This window comes from Euleptes europaea, chromosome 3, assembly GCF_029931775.1.
Source record: "Euleptes europaea isolate rEulEur1 chromosome 3, rEulEur1.hap1, whole genome shotgun sequence".
Lineage (NCBI taxonomy): Eukaryota > Metazoa > Chordata > Lepidosauria > Squamata > Sphaerodactylidae > Euleptes > Euleptes europaea.
Window position 1 is genome coordinate 54,972,452 of NC_079314.1, and position 18,135 is coordinate 54,990,586.

Below are 18,135 nucleotides of genomic sequence, written 5' to 3' on the forward strand. Positions count from 1 at the left end.
TCACCACGGCAACACGGCACAGCCCTAGGCAGACGCGACGGGTCTGTGCGTGCCCACAGAGAGGTCTCACCAACACAGTTCTAGATCATGAATGAATTTAGCAACTGAAAACCCTCTGACAGGTTGTACATAACCACATCCAAATGTTTGAACCATTTGGACTACCAGTTTCCATATCACATTCAGACATATTTCCAACATTCTTAAAAGACTACCTGTTTTAATATGCAAGCTGAAGAGCCGTACTGTGAAAGTCTATAAAGACACCATGTGGATTTACCAACCAAACACAATTAGAAATCAGAACCTAAAGGTTAAAGGGTATATTATTTCTCAAGGGAAGTTCCAAAACAAGAGGCCATGTGGTCAATTCTAATTCTGTATTCCATCCTTTCAAAACTGATCTCTAAGTAGAAGCAGCATTCCTACATCACAAACTGGAATGGGGGGCCGTGAAAGTAGAAAACTGACAGAAAAGAAGCAACACACAAAAGCAACAGGGGAAAAGTAGGAATAGGAAATGGAAACATAGTCTGACACAAAGCATTTTAATTTGTTCTCCCTCTGCTGCTCAGCATGACTCAACATACATTTTACATTCTTTTGGAAAAGAGAAAGTATGTTGAATTGGACTAGCCATTTGTAAGACCAAAAATAAAATCACAGTCAATCGTTTTTTACTATTCCTGCACCAAACACACATTTCTCCTGCTAGATTCAAGAATAGCCTGGCACAAACGGGGACACAATATTTTTCAGCCATCTGACTGAACAGTGCTTTACACTTTGGTATGGTTTTTTAAAAAATGTTTCATAAACAGTGCATAACATAACCCTGAAACCAGAAATGTTCTTGTAGACTATTACTCAACTTGGCACTCATCTAACTATAAATGGAACAGATTTCTCATCTTACAGCAAACAAGCAGGCAAAAATACTGTATTATGTTCCCAGAATTCCTCTTAGGAAATGAACACAGCAAACTGTGGCAGGAATGCATATAGAAATATGTCCTAGAGATAACTGCATACTTGCATAAGAAGCAAAATTTATTTTTTGTTTTTATTTTGCTTCCTGGAATCTCAGAAAATGGGTCTCTGCTTTGCTTAAGCGCTGAATTTTCGCTATGTTTTGTTTCAGGATAGTGGGCCATGCTGTAAATTGCTCATCCTTATGCACCCATTTTATTCTTAAGTGTTTACCCCTAGCACTGTTTAATATGGCAGTATTTATTACTCAGGAAAGGGGGCAGCTGCAAGGCATGCAATGAAATCTGAGGTGGCTACTGAGACAGAGGCTGCTGAGGTCAGAAGCAGACTGATGCCTCTGTAGAGGAGGGAAAAGCAGTGATGTTACCCAGTGCAGATCCAGAGAAAGGGTAATTTGTGGGGCTTCTTTCAGGGATGACAGATTGAAGGTACCTCCCTGACCTGGATGGCCCAGGCCAGCCCAGTTTTGCCAGCTCCTGGAAGCTAAGCAGGGCCAGTCCTCATTAGGATTTGGATGGAAGACCACCAAGGAATACCAGGGTTGCCATGCAGAGGAAGAGATTGGCAAACCACCTCTATTAGTCTCTTGCCTTGAAAATGCCATAAGGGGTCACCATAAGTCAGCTGTGACTTGATGGCACCTTACACACACAAATACTGCCTCTTGATTTTTTTACACCTTATGTTTCAGGTGGTAAATTTTTGTCTGAATTAGCCAAACAGTTTAAGTAGTGAAGGAAGAAAAATTCACTGGATTCTGGGACATCATTATAAACACACTTTCCCCAAAGAAAGCTTTGCAATGATAACATGTAAATTATTCATTAAACATTTTTATCCTAATCGGGGGGGGGGGGTATTGCATATGCCTCTAGTTTGCGTTGTCAGTTTAGTACACACATTAATCTTGAAATGCTCATCAAGTAAAAACAAGACATTTTTTCTTTTGTAAAATGTTGTTCATCAGGACAGCATAAAAGCGACAGTTTTAAGCCCTAGGCATTTTTCTTATTTAACAGCAAGCTGAAGCAAAAGGAAAGGAAATGAGGAGGTGGTACATTCAAAACAAACTAACACGTTAATATAATCCATTCTGATCCTTTTGCTCTAGAATGCTTCAAGTCCACACCTGCTCACATCAAACAACAGATTAAATGGCTCCATCAAAGAAGAAATCAAAAGGCTCATGGCCCACAAGAGAGAGCCTACCATGTCCATAAAAATTGTGCAGTAGGAGGCACTTTGAAGCAGTCTAATCCAACCTCTTGAACCGTTATCAGCTCTCGCTCTCTCTGCATAAAAGGGTCAGCAAATGATCACCCCACTGGTAGAGCTTAAAAAAACAGAATCAATGGAAGCAATACCAACCAAAATTTTTTTCTGGCCAATAAAAGTAATATGTTTCATTTGAAGAAACATCTGAAAGATTCCTATAGAATGTGATATAAGGCCTGATTAAATCATGACACAGCTTGCATTAATGCCCACACGAGCACTTCACTCCGCATGGTCAGCTTCATGTTCAAAACGTATAAACAAATAGTGTACTGGTGAGTTAACTCGTCATAAATACAGGCTAGTGACTACGTTTTAACACAAAACCAGCCACATGAAATTCAACACAGATACATTATTTCACACAACTGGCATCATGTTTAAATCAAGGCTAGCCTGGGATTATGGAGGGTGCTCATATTTTCACTGCAAGAGAAACACAAAAGTTTGCACTGTACATATTAGATCAGAAGTGGGTTTGTAGACATCCAATCTGGCATTCTAACTATCAAAATGGCTCTAAAAGGTAAACCTTTACAAAGCCTCACATCTAACTAGATGAAGAAGCCTAATGAGACACAACAGGATGTTTGCCAGGAACAATCCAGCAGTTCAAGGTAGAGAACACACCTCAGGGACCTCATTAAAAAAGTGTGAAAACCACTTCTCACCTTTCCTTTAAACCGGATAACCTGGATTCTTGCCACCACCTACAGGTTTTCAGACTCAGAAGATTTAATTTGGCCTTTATTCCTGGCTGATTACTCTCCACAGACCTTTGCCTTCTTGACCAACAAAAAAATGCATTTCAGATGCTGCCTCTGACCTTACATTTATACAGTTTCACTCTACAGTATATGTCCATTTTATTCCCATTGACTGTAACACAGAGCAAAAGGAAACGAGCCTTGGATACTCACTGTGAAGGCTCCTTCTGCTCTGGAATACGGAGGTCATCTGTAAAGTGGGTGTTTCCGTTCCTCTTGCTTCTGGGAGGCAGGACTAAAAACTTTAACTTCCTGTCTCTGGGGAAACGCCCCCTCATTTCCAGTTTGAAAACTTTCCGAGCTATAGGGCACAAGAACACTTAGATTCCGCCCCCTTATTTATTTATTTTTTGGAACAGGAAGGTGTAAATAGAAAGAACAACAGTAACTGTGAGAAGAAACAACAAGTGTTAGTAACAGCAACTCAATTAAGAGCCATGGCTCCGTTGTGGATAAGGCAGGAATTTGCTAGATCCCCAAACGAACTAGCTAATCCCGAACAAATGCTAAATTCCTGAGAGGTGGGCCAGATGACCTCCGTATTCCAGAGCAGAAGGAGCCTTCACAGTGAGTATCCAAGGCTCGTTCTCGCTCTGGAAGAGGAGGTCATCTGTAAAGTGGGACTTACAAGAGCTGTCCCTGGCCCGGGTGGGTTAAGAATTTTGCAGAACGCTCTGGAGGACTCTGCGGCCAAAGGCAGCGTCCGCAGAAGCGAACAGATTCAATTTATAATGACGGATAAAGATGGAGATGGAAGACCAGGTCGCCGCCTTGCAGATTTCCTCTAGGGAAGCCTGTCGGTGGAGGGCGCCTGTGGTAGCAGCACTCCTGACAGAATGGGCCATGATGCCTTGTGGCACGACCAACTTGCTGGAGCTATAGGCCTGGGAAATGCAAGATCTGATGGTGCGGCTTATTGCCGTGCGAGACATGGGCTTGCCTTTATTCGGGGCTGACAAATTGATAAACAAAGCTTCAGAGGTCCTGATGCCCTCGGTGCGTGAGATGTAGATCTTGAGAGCCCTCCTGAGGTCTAAAGTGTGCCATTCTCTCTCCTTGGGATGCTGTGGGTTGGGGAAGAAGGAGGGGAGCACTAACTCCTGGTCCCTATGGAATTTGGTGTTAACCTTAGGGAGGAAGGACGGGTCTGGGCGGAGGACTACCTTATCCCTGTGAAAGGTACATAGTTCTGGTCTGACCGAAAGGACCCCCAACTCTGAGACCCTTCGAGCTGAGGTAACGGCCGTTAGGAACAAAACCTTCATTCTCAGGTGTCTTAGGTCGGTAGAGCGTAAAGGTTCGAAAGGTGCCTTGGTGAGGGCGGACAAAACTGTATGGAGACTCCATGTGGGGAATCTATGGGCTACTGCTGGGGAGGAAAGACTGACCCCTCTAAGGAAGGCCTTTATATGAGGATGTTTAGTTATCTGGAAGCCTGAGATCTTTGGGACCAAGGTGGCTATTGCGGCAAGTTGTCGGCGAAGGGTGGCTGGCTTGAGACCCTTGAGTCGTCCATCCTGGAGAAAGGACAGCAGGTGAGAAACTCGAGGTTTTAACGGGTTCACGTGTTTGCGGGTGCACCACCTCGCGAAGGTCTTCCAGGTCGTGCCGTAGATGCGACGCGTGGAAGGGCGCCGGGACGCAACGATGGTGTCCGCGATGTCTGGATTGTAGCCTAAGGCTAAGAGCCGGTCCCTTTCAACAGCCATGCGGTCAAGCGGTACCACCCCGGGTCTGGGTGGCAAATAGGGCCCTGTTTGAGTAGATCGTGTCGCACTGGGAGTCTCCAGGGATCGCAGATTGACATCTCCACCAGGGTTGGAAACCAGGGGCGTCTCGGCCAAAAAGGTGCGATTAGAATGATTGACGCTTTCAGGGTCCTTACCCGTCTCAGAACTCTGGGGATGAGTGGAAGAGGAGGGAAGGCGTAGAGAAGAACCTTCGGCCACGGAGACAGTAAGGCGCCCGTCATTTCCGCCTGAGGATGATGGTAACGGGTAAAGAATCTTGGGAGCAGGTGGTTTGAAGCTGACGCGAAAAGGTCTACCTGCGGGAAGCCCAGGTGCTGGGAGAGGAGAAGGAAGGTTTCCGGATGTAGGGACCATTCTGACTCGTCCAGAGTCCGCCTGCTCAGCCAGTCCGCTTGGGTGTTGACTGTCCCCTGTATGTGTTCCGCTGAAATGGAGGCGAGATGGATTTCCTCCCATGACAGAATGAGCTTGGCCTCTCTGTGCAGGTTCAAGGACCGAGAACCCCCCTGTTTGTTGATGTGCGCTTTCGCTGCCACATTGGTTTCCACTCCCCCAGACCGTCTGGTAGCATCAACTTGCCCCTTAAACAAAGAAAAGCAGTTCAGAACAGCAGAAGCCATCCGCCACCTACTCGACATCCAAGCCATCGAAGCAGTCAATCCACAGGAGCACTCATCGGGAGTCTACTCCTATTTCTTTACAGTGCCAAAGAGAAACGGAGATTGGAGGGCTATCCTCGACCTCAAGTTCCTCAACAGACACATCCTCAGAAGACGCTTCAGGATGGAAACCCTGCGTTCAATCACAGAGGCTCTACGACCACAGGACTTGCTCACATCCATCGACTTAAAAGAAGCTTGGATGGCCCAGGCTGCTGCATCGTGGGACTTTTTGCAGGCCAAGTCGGCTTTGCGGTCAACGGGATCCCTAATGAGGCCCTGGCCCTCCTCTGTGACTAGGTCAGAGGTATGGAGAGCAGTAACTGCGGGTTCCACTAGGGAGACCTTGAATATATCAGCAGAGCTATTGGCTATGTTATAAAGCTTCTTAACTACTGCTGGAGGTTGGCGAGAAGCCAGGGGTTTATCCCACTCTGCATTAATAAGGGTTAAAAAATAATCAGGGACGGGGGCGACACGTGGGGTAGCGTGGTGCATATGGAAGAACTCTTTGGTCCCTAACTGCTTTTCTTGAGGATGGGAGTCAGGGGCTGCATTCAAGTCAAGGGCTGCTAGGGTCTTGGAAAGTAGTGATTGATAGTCATCGGGACTAAACAACCTGAGTTGCTTTTCCTCTGGAGCGAGGTCCTCTCCTTCGGAGGAGAACTCGCCTTCTTCCCTCTCATCATCAGAGGAGGCAGGGGAAAAGGTGACCGTGGTGGTGACTGACTTGGTCGGAGGGGCCTTAAGGGCTGCCTTGGTAGGCCACTGGCTCCCTCCTTCCTTTGGGGTGGTTGGGAACTGGGGCCCTCCCCCGGGTCGCTAAGTTCTGAGGAACCATGGACTGAGGAGGTAGGGGAAGCGAGCTGCACCGCCCTGATGCCTTCTGCAAAGGCCTCCTTAATTAGTGCCGAGAGTTCCGCCTTAAGAGAAAGCAGTCCCATCGCTTCTATGGCGGCTAGGGGAGGGGGCGCGTTACCCTCCGAGGAGGGAGTCGGCGCCTTACCATCTGGAGGGTTCTCCGAGGTTGTGGCTTGTGGCGCAGCTGTAGCCGTCTGGTTTTCCGTCCCTGTCGCCGCGGGCGGGAGCCTGCGCGGCACGGCAAGAGAGCGGGGAACAGAAGTTGCGCGAGCCCTTTTGTTACCTTTAACATGGGCTGCATCGGTTCCCTTCCTCTTAATGGAACCGTCTCCCCGCTTCTTCTTGCTCTTCCCCTTAGAACCACCGGAGTGGCTGCCAGGGGGTTTTAGTTGGGCTTGTGGGGCTGGAACAAGCAAGCCGGGGTCCAAATCTTCCTGTGCGATAAAGGCATCAGGAGGGGCGTCCGCCATTTTGATTTGGCAGGAAAGCCACAACCTGACTAAAAAAGGGTCTATACTGTGCAGCAGGAGGACAGAAAGAGAAATAGTACAGATTAGAAAATAGACCTGAGAAAAGAAAGAGCAAGAAAAGTTAGAAAACTAGCCTTCTAAGAAGAGTTAGCAGAGAGCTGCTGATAAAGCCTGCTCTCCCAAAGCGAGGCAGGAAAGAACTGGAAATGAGGGGGCGTTTCCCCAGAGACAGGAAGTTAAAGTTTTTAGTCCTGCCTCCCAGAAGCAAGAGGAACGGAAACACCCACTTTACAGATGACCTCCTCTTCCAGAGCGAGAACAAAATTCCATTTCCTACTAGAGCTGTGGTTAACACATCAGCTAATTGAGGACTGGATTGTGTTGAATCATCACTTTCTCATCCTCAGTCTTTTCTTTCCTCCTCCCCTCTGGTTTGCGTCTTTGTTACCAGCTCTAAACCTGATTCATTCCAAGATGGGATGGAGCGCCATGAGATGCCTCTAAATTTGAAATCCAGACAAATCTCAACCACTACTTCAGCTGCACCATTCAATTAAGCTGAGATGCCTTTTGTATCCAAGTTTCCCCCCTTGTCAAAAGTGGCAGCCCGTTCAGCCAAAATACTTTTCCGCTTCAATTTTGTTTACCGTTTCCCACCTGCTCCTCTTTCATTTCGAAGAGCCATACAGCGGTGAGCACAGCATGAAAAACCAACAGCCCAATTTCATCTCGAAAAGCAGGCTACAATTCCTATTTACAAGGCATCAGGGTACTTTTAGAGACACACATTTAATACGTTACTACAGGCCATTTTAGTAAACTGCATATTGAACGTGCCCAATTACTTAATAAATATCACAACTCGTTAGATTTGCTAAAGCAATACAGCAAAGCAAAAAAGGTAAAATAAAAAAGCCACCTACATCCAGCCGGATTGTGCTGACGACGCAATTGAACTGTGCTGAGAGGGCAGGAAATGCAGCAGAAACTGCAAGGTAACAGCTAGCATTTATAACTGTTGCCAACAGTATGAGATAGATAAATGATCTGTCAATATATCTATTTTTGTCTTCTAAGCTCTCTTTACATACACACATCTCATTGCCAAAAAACTCTCCACAGAAGGTCTTTTCAGGTCCTGTCTATATTAGCAGCCATCATGCCTCTTTGCTATACCGACAAGAAATCATTTCCTGCCCACAGATATTGAAGGGTGTGCTCCAGGGACTTGAACGCCACCACGTTTTTTAAAAGCCCTCTTAGGTTTTTAGCTGCAGTTCTTTTCACCTGCTCTCTTAACCTTGAAAGTGAAACTATATTTCAGCACTGTTCGCCATAGTCTTTATAGCGCTACGGATAAGTTCACAAAATATGACCCATATTTACATATTCTATCGCTGAACAAAAATTGTGTAAATAAAATGAATTCCAGCATTTACGCATCTGAAAAACTAGACTGGTTTCAAAGTTCTGACCCTTTGTACACTGACAAATGTACAATGAAATTGAAGGGATGACAGAACCACTGAAAGATCCTTTAAGACAGGGTCTGTGCTCTGTACAGGCAGAGGGATAAGCACAGATACCTCTTTAACATGAGTGTACAGCTGCTCAGTGACATTGAAATACCGACAGGATGGACCGAGTACTGGATTAGGGTTCTAAGGTTGAAAGTAATGGTCTGTACAGCCACTCTGCTCAGTAAAGTCCAAAGCCTTCCTCTAACCCAGTGGTTCCCAAACTTTTTGGGCCACCACCCCCTTAGTTCCACAAACTCAATCCCAGCGCCCCCTACCCTATCCAACAACACAGTTGAAGGGGCCTACCTCTAGCACCCCCCTGCAGCCCCCTTGCCTCTTAGTGCCCCCCTAGGTAATCTCACCGCCCTCCAGGGGACGATACTGCCCACTTTAGGAAACAATGCTCTAGCCTAAGGAACCTCATTTTATCCTGGATGCACTACTGAAAACTAATTTTGTCTATCCTAAGATTTTGATCTGAGCACAAACATTAAAAAGGTAAAGGTCCCCTGTGCAAGCACCAGGTCATTCCTGACCCATGGGGCGACGTCACATCCCGACGTTTTCTAGGCAGACTTTTTGCGGGGTGGTTTGCCAGTGCCTTCCCCAGTCATCTTCCCTTTACCCCCAGCAAGCTGGGTACTCATTTTACCGACCTCGGAAGGATGGAAGGCTGAGTCAACCTTGAGCCGGCTACCTGAAACCAACTTCCACTGGGATCGAACTCAGGTCGTGAGCAGAGCTTTTGACTGCAGTACTGCAGCTTTACCACTCTGCGCCACGGCAAATGACCAGCAGTCCAGATAACCACAGATATATACAGGATGACTGGCAGGATAGGGCAGTATCTGAATGTTAAATTAACATGCCAGTTACACCTTCCTGAGACACCAAATTACAGACATGCAAGAAGAGACCAAGGTTATGGCTTCTGAACTATGTAACTTTGGACCAGATAGCCATTAGGCACTTCACCTTCTCACAGTTTTTCTACAGAGAACATAAGATCTTCAGTGGAGAGTGAGTGAGTGTACGCATGTATGCCTTCCATAATACAACAGAGCTTGTCAGTTTCTATAACTCAAAGGAACAACAAAGACAGTTGATTCAAGAAGTCACCATCTTACTGTTGCTGTGGCATTAAAATCTTGTTTAAACACATTACAGAATTGCTTAATTATTATGCTTTCAAGAAGAAAAAACATTAAGTTTTAATGTATTAAGACACACAGCTTGAAAACACTTTCCATTTGGGGGCTAGCCCTAGCTAAGACAACTGCAAGGAACATATCTATTAATTCTTCAACAATGCGAACAAAAGAAGTTAATATATATTAGTTCGCCTGTGCGTGTGTTTGGCCTAGACCTGATGTAGATTCATCAGGAATCTGTGAAAACCGCATAAGTGAGGCTTACAGTTTTTCTGGCCATACCTAAATACAAGTTACAATAAAAAACAGATCTTGCAATATGACAGCTCTTCAAACCAGCTTAAAATTAAAAACCCCTTCCCAATCAAATTGTCTACCTTGAAAGACTTTACTTGTGTGAACATGTCAAAAAGAAACTAGAAAATCAAACAAGGTGCTATGGTTCAAAATCATCTCTGTTGTTATATAAAAACAGTGCAGCAACGTGATAAACACGATTAAAAATTCAATCAGCCATGCATCATGTTGCTGGAAATAGGATCAAAATATGTGCACACTGAGGTTCCTTCTCTTCTTCCTATTCTCAAAAGGCTTTGAAGAGTCAGAATACACAGCTAACAATATTTAATATAGCTCAATTGGATTTTTCCAATTCACATAACTGTGACTCTGTGCAAAACCTAGCAAGTATTCCTCCCCATAGATATGATTTTTGTTTTGGTATAACTTTGGCTGAAGGCATCTTGATAACCAGTCCCAATCATTGTAAGAACAATAGTGAGGCAATGCTTTTCAAAACTGCCAATGACAACAATAGAATTTTTACTGAGTCTTTATGCAAGCTTGTATACTGAGCTTGATATGCTTTAGAATGCAGCAGACACCATATGGTACCAAGTCACTTTCATGCACTACAAGTTCCCAGGAAAGCCATTTTAGTGTATGTGGGACATAGCTTCATGGTAGTGGATGGAATATATTAGTAAATATAATGGTGAACACTGTGAACAGAGAAGGAAGCAAAAAACCCAGATAAATAAATAAAGCTCGGATAGCTTCCTCTCATTTATCAAAAAGGGTTAATTCATTACTTGTCTTCCCCTCCCCCAATATCGTGAAGATGTTAATTACAGATTTAGGACAACCATGGTTAGTAGCTTCCCACCTTCTCTATTGTGGCATTGATAACATCCAGAAGAGGCCGAAGCAGAAACAGAAAATAAGACGGCACTGGGTTGTATAACAGTGGCTTGGATCGTAAGAAAATAAGATCAGCCCTGCTGGATCTGATCAATGGTCCATCTAGCCCAGTCATGTCCAAAGTCCAGCCCGGGGGCCAATTGCGGCCCCTGGGCCGGTTTAATACGGCCCCCAGCCTGTTTTGCAGAGAGAGAAAAGGGGGCGCGTGGGGGCTGCGCCTGTGCTTTGCATCCCCGACGAGGGGGCAATGCTTGGGCGGAGGGTCGCCTCGATTGGCTGTCTCAGCCCCACCCCCCGGAATGAAGGCCAGCGAGTCTGAAACCCTAGAGAGGCCACTTCCTTCTTACCCAGAGCCCGCGCGGGGGGACGTGGCCTTTGTTGTTCTGACGCATGGAAAAGCAGCAGCAGCTCCTCCTGAGTGGGTCAAGGGGGATCCTGAGGATGGGTTAGGGGGGACTCGAGGGTGGGAAAGGTGGTGGCGGGGGGGAAGGGAAATGCAAAGGAGGTCAGAGGCTGGCCCCAATCCGGGAGAGGAAAGACACCCCCCCACACACACACACACAAACACCGAAAAGCCTGGGAGTGGGGGGGCTGCTCCGTCTGGCTCTCCTCTTTCCTCCTTCCTCTCTGCAGAAGGATGGGGTGGGGGGAGATGCAGCCCCTTCCCTGCATTTCAGAGGCCTCGCGAGGGATCCAGATTTGCAGGGTGGGTGGGAGGGAGGAGGGGAGAGATTGGATGGGTCTTGAGTGGGGGGATTGTGAGTCAAGGAAAAGCAGGGGGAGAGGGGGCTGGATTTGGGGGCGGGGAGTGTTTCGAGTCAGACCCCCCAGCAGGTTCTCTCCAAGGCAAGTGGCTGCTTCGAAAGAAGGGATGGGGTGGGGGAAATAAATGACTCCTGGCATGTATCGTGTTTGGAAATGAGGTGCGTTCAGAAGGGGCCGAGTCTGCAGAGGACACCCGTGTTCATTCCGGAGGTCAAAGCCCTGAGCAGAGAGCAAAGAGGTCAGAAGGAAAGAAGAAGGGAAGAGTTGGTTTTTATATGCCCACTTTCTCTACCACTTAAGGGTGGCTTACAATCGCCTTCCCCTCCCCAAAACAGATACCCTGTGAGGTAGGTAAGGCTAAGAGAGCTGTGACTAGCCCAAGTTCACCCAGCTGGCTTCGTGTGTAGGAGTGGGAGAAACAAATCCAGCTCACCAGATTAGCCTCCACCGCTCATGTGGAGGAGTGGGGGAATCAGACCCGGTTCTCCAGATCAGACTCCACCGCTCCAAACCACCGCTCTTAACCATTACACCACGCTGGCTCCCATGGGGAGAAAAACTCCACATTCCTCCCTGCACGGGAGATGTCAGAGTGTTTGAATCTTGGACTCCATGAGAATGAAAACCAGTGTATTTCCTGGCTCAGATGAGGGGAGGACAGAATACCCCCAGCATGGTTGAAGAGAGAGAGTCGACAGTCCCAAAGAGGCACATGAGTGGGGGGGAGAGGGGGGAAAAAGAGTTCCTGCTCCCTCCCTACAGAAGGAAGGTTGGAGATTTAGAAGCTGGGGGGCTTCCGGTGAGCTGAAAGGGGCTTTGGGGAAAGGAAGGAATGTAGCCATGGTTTTTGTGGTGCAGTCTGTAGTTATGGTCATAATAAGTATGCCGTTTGCATAAAATAGTTAATTTGCATTTAATTAATTTAATTAAGAATGTCAGGCAAAATGGTTGGCCCTCGCGCATGTTCACTTCATCAAATCTGGCTCTCTTTGAAAAAAGTTTGGACACCCCTGATCTAGCCTAACATCCTGTTTCACATTGTGGCCAACCAGTTACCCTGGAGGGCCAAACACAACGTAAAGGCCAAGGCCTTCTCCTGCTGCCTCCTAACAATGGTATTCAGCGGTTTACTGCCTCTGTATATGGAGGTTTTCTTTATTCACCATGGCTAGCAGCCACTGACAGACCTATTCTCCATGAATCTAATTCCCTCTTAAAGCCATCTATGCTTGTTACCATCACTACATCCACTGACAGTGAATTCGAAATCTAACTACTAATTTTTGTCTGTCCTGAATCTGCTATCCATCAACTTAATTGGGTGCCCGGAAGTTCTAGTATTATGGAAAAGGGAGGACAAGCTCTCTTTTCTCCACCCCATGCATAATTTGATAAACTTCCCCCCTTAGTAACTTTGTTCTAAAGGGAAAAGTCCCAGATTCTGTATACCGTATATACTCACGTATAAGCCGAGTTTTTCAGCCCAAAAAAAGGGCTGAAAAAGCCGGCCTCGGCTTATACGCGGGTCAATACGGTAGACGGGGGAGGGAGGGAGGGAGGAGGGAGGGAGGAGGGAACTTACCGCCGCCGCCGCAGCTGGGCCCGCGTCGTTTCCTGCCGCCGGGAGCGGCCTCCTGCAGCTGCGCGGAGGCTGCCCCGGCCCCCGCCCGGCCGCGCCGCTGCTTCCTGGGGCCGGGGGCGACCTCCTGCGGCGGTGCAGAGGCTGCCCCGGCCCCCGCCCGGCCGCACCGCCGCTTCCTGGGGCCAGGAGCGGCCTCCTGCGGCGGCGCAGAGGCTGCCCCGGCCCCCACCCGGCCGCGCCGCCGCTTCCTGGGGCCGGGAGCGGCCTCCTGCGGCGGCGCAGAGGCTGCCCCGGCCCCCGCCTGGCCGCGCCGCCGCTTCCTGCAACTGCAGGGAGGCTGCCCCAGCCCCTGCCGGGTGCACCACCGCCGCCACCAGGGCCGCACCGCTTGCTCCCGGGAGCCCATCAGGTAAGTCTGCGGGGGGGGGGGAGGGGTTATAAGCCGACCCTCGGCTTATACGCGGGTGCCTAATTTTTCCCCATTTTTGGGGAGAAATTAGGCACCTCGGCTTATACGCGGGTCGGCTTATACACGGGTATATACGGTAGGAAGGAGTTCCAACCTCTTTATCATTTTGGTTGTCCTCTTCTGCACTTTTTCCAGCTTTGCAATATTCTTTTTGAGATAAAGCTATCAGAACTATACACAGTATTCCAAAAGGAGCCGCACCTCAGCTCTATACAAGGCTGTTTTATTTTCATTCCCTTTCCTAATCATCCCATAACTACTAAACTTATTCAAGAGTCTTTGCAAGAGAACCTCGTCAAAAACCTTTTGGAAGTCCCAAGTATATAATGTCTACCAGATCACTCTTATCCACATGCTTGTTAATCTGCACAAAGAATGCCAAAAGGTTGGTGAGGCAGGACATCCCTTTGCAGAAGCTTTGTTCCTCCTCTATGTGCTTAATAATTCCTTCCTTCGTAACAATTTCTAATAGGAACAGATATTAGGATAACTGGCTTGTAATTTCCTGGATCCCCTCTGGAACCCATTTTAAAAATTGGTGTGACATTTGCTACCTTCCAGTCCTCTGGCACAGAGGCTGATTTTAGTGTTACATATTACATAGTTACACAGTTAGCAGATCCACAATTCCACATGTGAGTTCCTTAAGAACCCTCCCGGGTATGCCATCTGGTCATGGAGACTTACTAGTTTTCAGTTTGCCTAGTAGACCTAAATCTTCATCTCTCATCAACACAATTTGACTCAATTCTTTAGACACCCTTCCTGAAAAAAACTGCTCCTGCGTGGGTTCATGCCCTACATTTTCCACAGTGAAAAGAAACACAGAATTTATGTCATGTCCCCTCTTTCTTAAGCAAGTCTTTCACTCCTTTGTCATCGACTTGGGTTGTTAACCATGCAAGGATCTTTTTAGACTAGGTGGTACGTTTCATAACCTGAGAGATGCATAATATCTGGGCCTAACTAGTGTAATTTTAAATAGTTTCCAGACATCCTGGAGGGATAGGACTCTCTTAATTCTCCCATTTAACATACTTTGGATTAGTCCCTGCATTTATGTAAAGTTCATTCTTTTGAAATCAAATGTGACTGTTTTAAACTTGGTGGCAACTTGCCAGAGACATGAATACTAAACGTAATAGCACTATGGTCTCTGTTCCCAATTGGTACAACAGCATCTACATCTGGCACCAAGTCTTGAGCCCCTCTGAGAACCAAATCCAGAGTCACTATACCTCTAGTGAGCCCTGTGATCGACGGCTCCAAGGCAGTCATGTATGTTGCCTAGAAATCTTGTGCTATGGCACAACTCAATTACATATTTGCAAAGTTAATGTGAGGGGTTCAAAATATTGTCGAAGGCTTTCATGGTCAGAGTTCATTGGTTCTTGTAGGTTATCCGGGCTGCGTGACCGTGGTCTTGGTATTTTCTTTCCTGACGTTTCGCCAGCAGCTGTGGCAGGCATCTTCAGAGGAGTTACTCCTCTGAAGATGCCTGCCACAGCTGCTGGCGAAACGTCAGGAAAGAAAATACCAAGACCACGGTCACACAGCCCGGATAACCTACAAGAATTAATGTGAGGGATCCACTGGTAATTTCGATAGAAAGGGTTTCCATTTAGAGACTATTGCTTCCTTGCCTCCTCCTGGCTGCTGCCCAAAATGCAGCTCCTTGTGGACAGAGAACCCTCAGAACATCATGAGGGAAAATAGGAAGTATGCAGTGTTGGAACTTAAGACTGAACATAGCAAGCAGGTAGATTGCTGTAATCTAAGTGACAGCCAGATGACAGCTGGAGTCACATGACTGCTTATGACTTGGCAGAAAAGCTGGACTGAACTGGTTCTAGCAGGATGGTATCTGACCACTGGGTGGCTAACTGATGATTGGCTGCTGGACAGGGCCAGAAGTGTATATATATTGTACAGTACTTGTATAGATGTGGGTTGTGGAGAATTGGTGACCAAGCGGAGCATTTTGACACTGTGAATAAAAGAGCACTTATTTATATGTGCTGAGTCTTCTGTGCTTACTCGTCTGTTGAGCTGCAACGCTTCCTAACATACGCCAACATGCAGTGGGAAGGAGAGATCAGCACACACAAAAAATAAAAACCACCCTCTCCTCCCAAGCACAGAAATCCGCTGTTGAATCCAAGCCACTGTGTGTGTGTTTTCACCATTTGGATTTCTATGCAATTCAAGCAAACGGCAGGAACCCAAACATGATATCAAGTTAGCTGTGGCCCTCTGCAGAGATGGCTCCTACCTGCACTTTAGAGGCAGGGACTCAAATTCTCCTGGGTTTACAGCTGGAAGTTTGTATAGTCAAATTAATGAATGCCAGAGTATGGAATGGGCAATTTGATGCTTATTGAAAGGATGATGCAAAATGCCAGCGGAATATAAAATGGCAGAGAACCATGGTAAAATAAGTACAAAGACAGAATTAATGAGCTATGTAGACTCCATAGCTAATAGTTACTGAAAAATAAAGGCGCTGTGCTCCCTATGATCATGTATCTGGGACAATAGCATTAAATTACTACAGAAAGGAGCACACAGTTGTTCTAACCTTTTTTTAGCAGTCCTGATTATATAGTTTTTCTGTGAGAGAGAAGGCACTCTCATAGATATGCCCTGTGATACATTATAAACTGCAGAATTCTGCAAAGTAAGCCCATAAGTATACCTGCTTAATTTTATAGTTTACTCTGGTCTCAGAATTTATTTTTAATCTAGTACAGAATTTGGGTTGTCTTGATTTAAAACAAACAAAAAACAGAAACTGCAAAACTTGGATTAACAGGCCCACTGCATACACGGTTGGGATCCCTCCCTGAACAGAAAACCAAACTTAATATCTAGTCTTCATACTCCAAAAGATTTGCTGTGTGGTTTTTAGCAGAGGTCTCTTACACATCGGTAACAGAAAGAGCCAAGAAATCTGGCACACCAGAGCGTTTTTACCTATTTCAATTGGATTCTTAGATGTTTTAAAAAATCAATACATTCCTAGCATTTCAGTAAAACCCTAAAGATGCCTGGAGTACTTTTGCCAAACTGTTTTGCCTAGGCAATTTAGAACCATCTACAACAAAAAATGTTTCTCCACTGTTTTCAGTTTTTAAAAATAAACATGACATTAAGTGAACCAATCTAAGTTTTCTGTAGTAGAAATACATACGTTCACTTGTTCTTCCTTCACTTCACTAAGTTTCCACAGACCTCTTTTCTGCTGTTTACCTATTAAAGAAAAAAAAAGAGTAATAACAAAAGCATTAAATCATGCATCAGACACTTATTGGGGGGAAAATAATTATACAACCTTTAGGAAACCATTTATTTTGAACTGCTATATAGGGAAAGTCAGTGTTTTGAACTTTTACTCCCTGGTCCTAAACACACACATAATTATCCTGCGTTGCTTTCCATGAGGCATGCAAGTATAACTTTAGACTGTTACTCATGTGGAGTGCTGGATTAACTACTACAAATGTTAAGAAAACACATAATCTGATAATACCTTCCTGAGAAAGATATTTGAGTCATAACAGACTTGGTGCTTAAGCCACAATTATTTACCCAGCATCTAGTACACAAACAAAGCTGCCTTATACTGAATCAGACCCTTGGTTCATCACAATCAGTATTGTCTACTCCAGGATCTTGAGCAGAGGTCTTTTACACAGTGGCGGACCTACATTTTTGGGGCACTGAAGCTCGAACTGTTATGGGGGCCCCTTTGCAACCAGCAACAATAGGGCAACATCCAACAAAGTCCAAAGGGCCTTGCACCAACAAAGGATTTGAGGATCCAGCTGCCCAAATGTAGGCTGTGAATAGATTCTGGTGAGCTCAGTGAGCCGTTACAGCTGGGGGTTGGTGTGCTGCAAGCCCCCGAGAAAGTTTTGAAATTTGACCAATTACAGGGACATTTTGAGGCCCTGTGAAATGGGTATTAGAGCATATTCTAAAGTCAATATAGAGTACTTCAACCCATTGGCTTATGATTCTATCACTAAAAAACTCCACCGATTGTGTTGAGAAATTCACTCATTAAAAAAAGTTGCTTTCGGGGGGGCCCTCTGGGATTAGGGGCCCTGAAGCTTAAGCTTCATTAGTTTCGCAGTAGATCCGTCTCTGCTTTCACATCACCTACTGCCTGGTCCTTTTAACTGGAGATGCCAGGGATTGAACTTGGTACTGTCTTAATGCAAAGCAGATGTTATGCCACTGAGCCATGGTCCATCCCCATCCTAGTTCCTTCCATATATTCCACTCTCTATAAGCAATTGAATGTACATGTTTGAATACTTCTGGGTTTGGTCACAATAGCTCTTGTTTTACTTCAAGCTAGAGGGTTATCGGAGGTGCAGTTATGTCTGCACTCAGCTAAGTGATGTGACAGTGATAGCACAGGGCTCTCTTCTGTCTCCGGGCCTTCAGAATGGAGTGAACAACCTTGACTGAGAGGTCTTTCCATGTAGCTCAGCACAAGCTTGACCTTACTATACAAGAGCGACAGTCAAGCCAGCTGCACTGACATATTCAAATATTCAAAACACTATGTTTTAGAGAGCACCATCACATTCTTTCATTATAGATTTCTTGAGAGCAAAAACACAGACGACACTATAATAAGGAAAATTTAAATGTACAAGCAGCCCAG

General features: G+C 46.0%; 1 protein-coding gene across 1 annotated transcript in view; it reads right to left on the bottom strand.

Moving 5' to 3' along the window:
- The window catches only part of PLXNB2 (plexin B2), a 199,532-nt gene extending 182,861 nt beyond the window's left edge, over positions 1-16,671 (bottom strand). The window contains exon 1 of the mRNA XM_056845867.1: positions 16,651-16,671. The gene's annotated coding sequence lies outside the window, so the exon portion shown is untranslated. The remainder of the gene's footprint in view (positions 1-16,650) is intronic.
- Between the last annotated feature and the right edge of the window lie 1,464 nt (positions 16,672-18,135).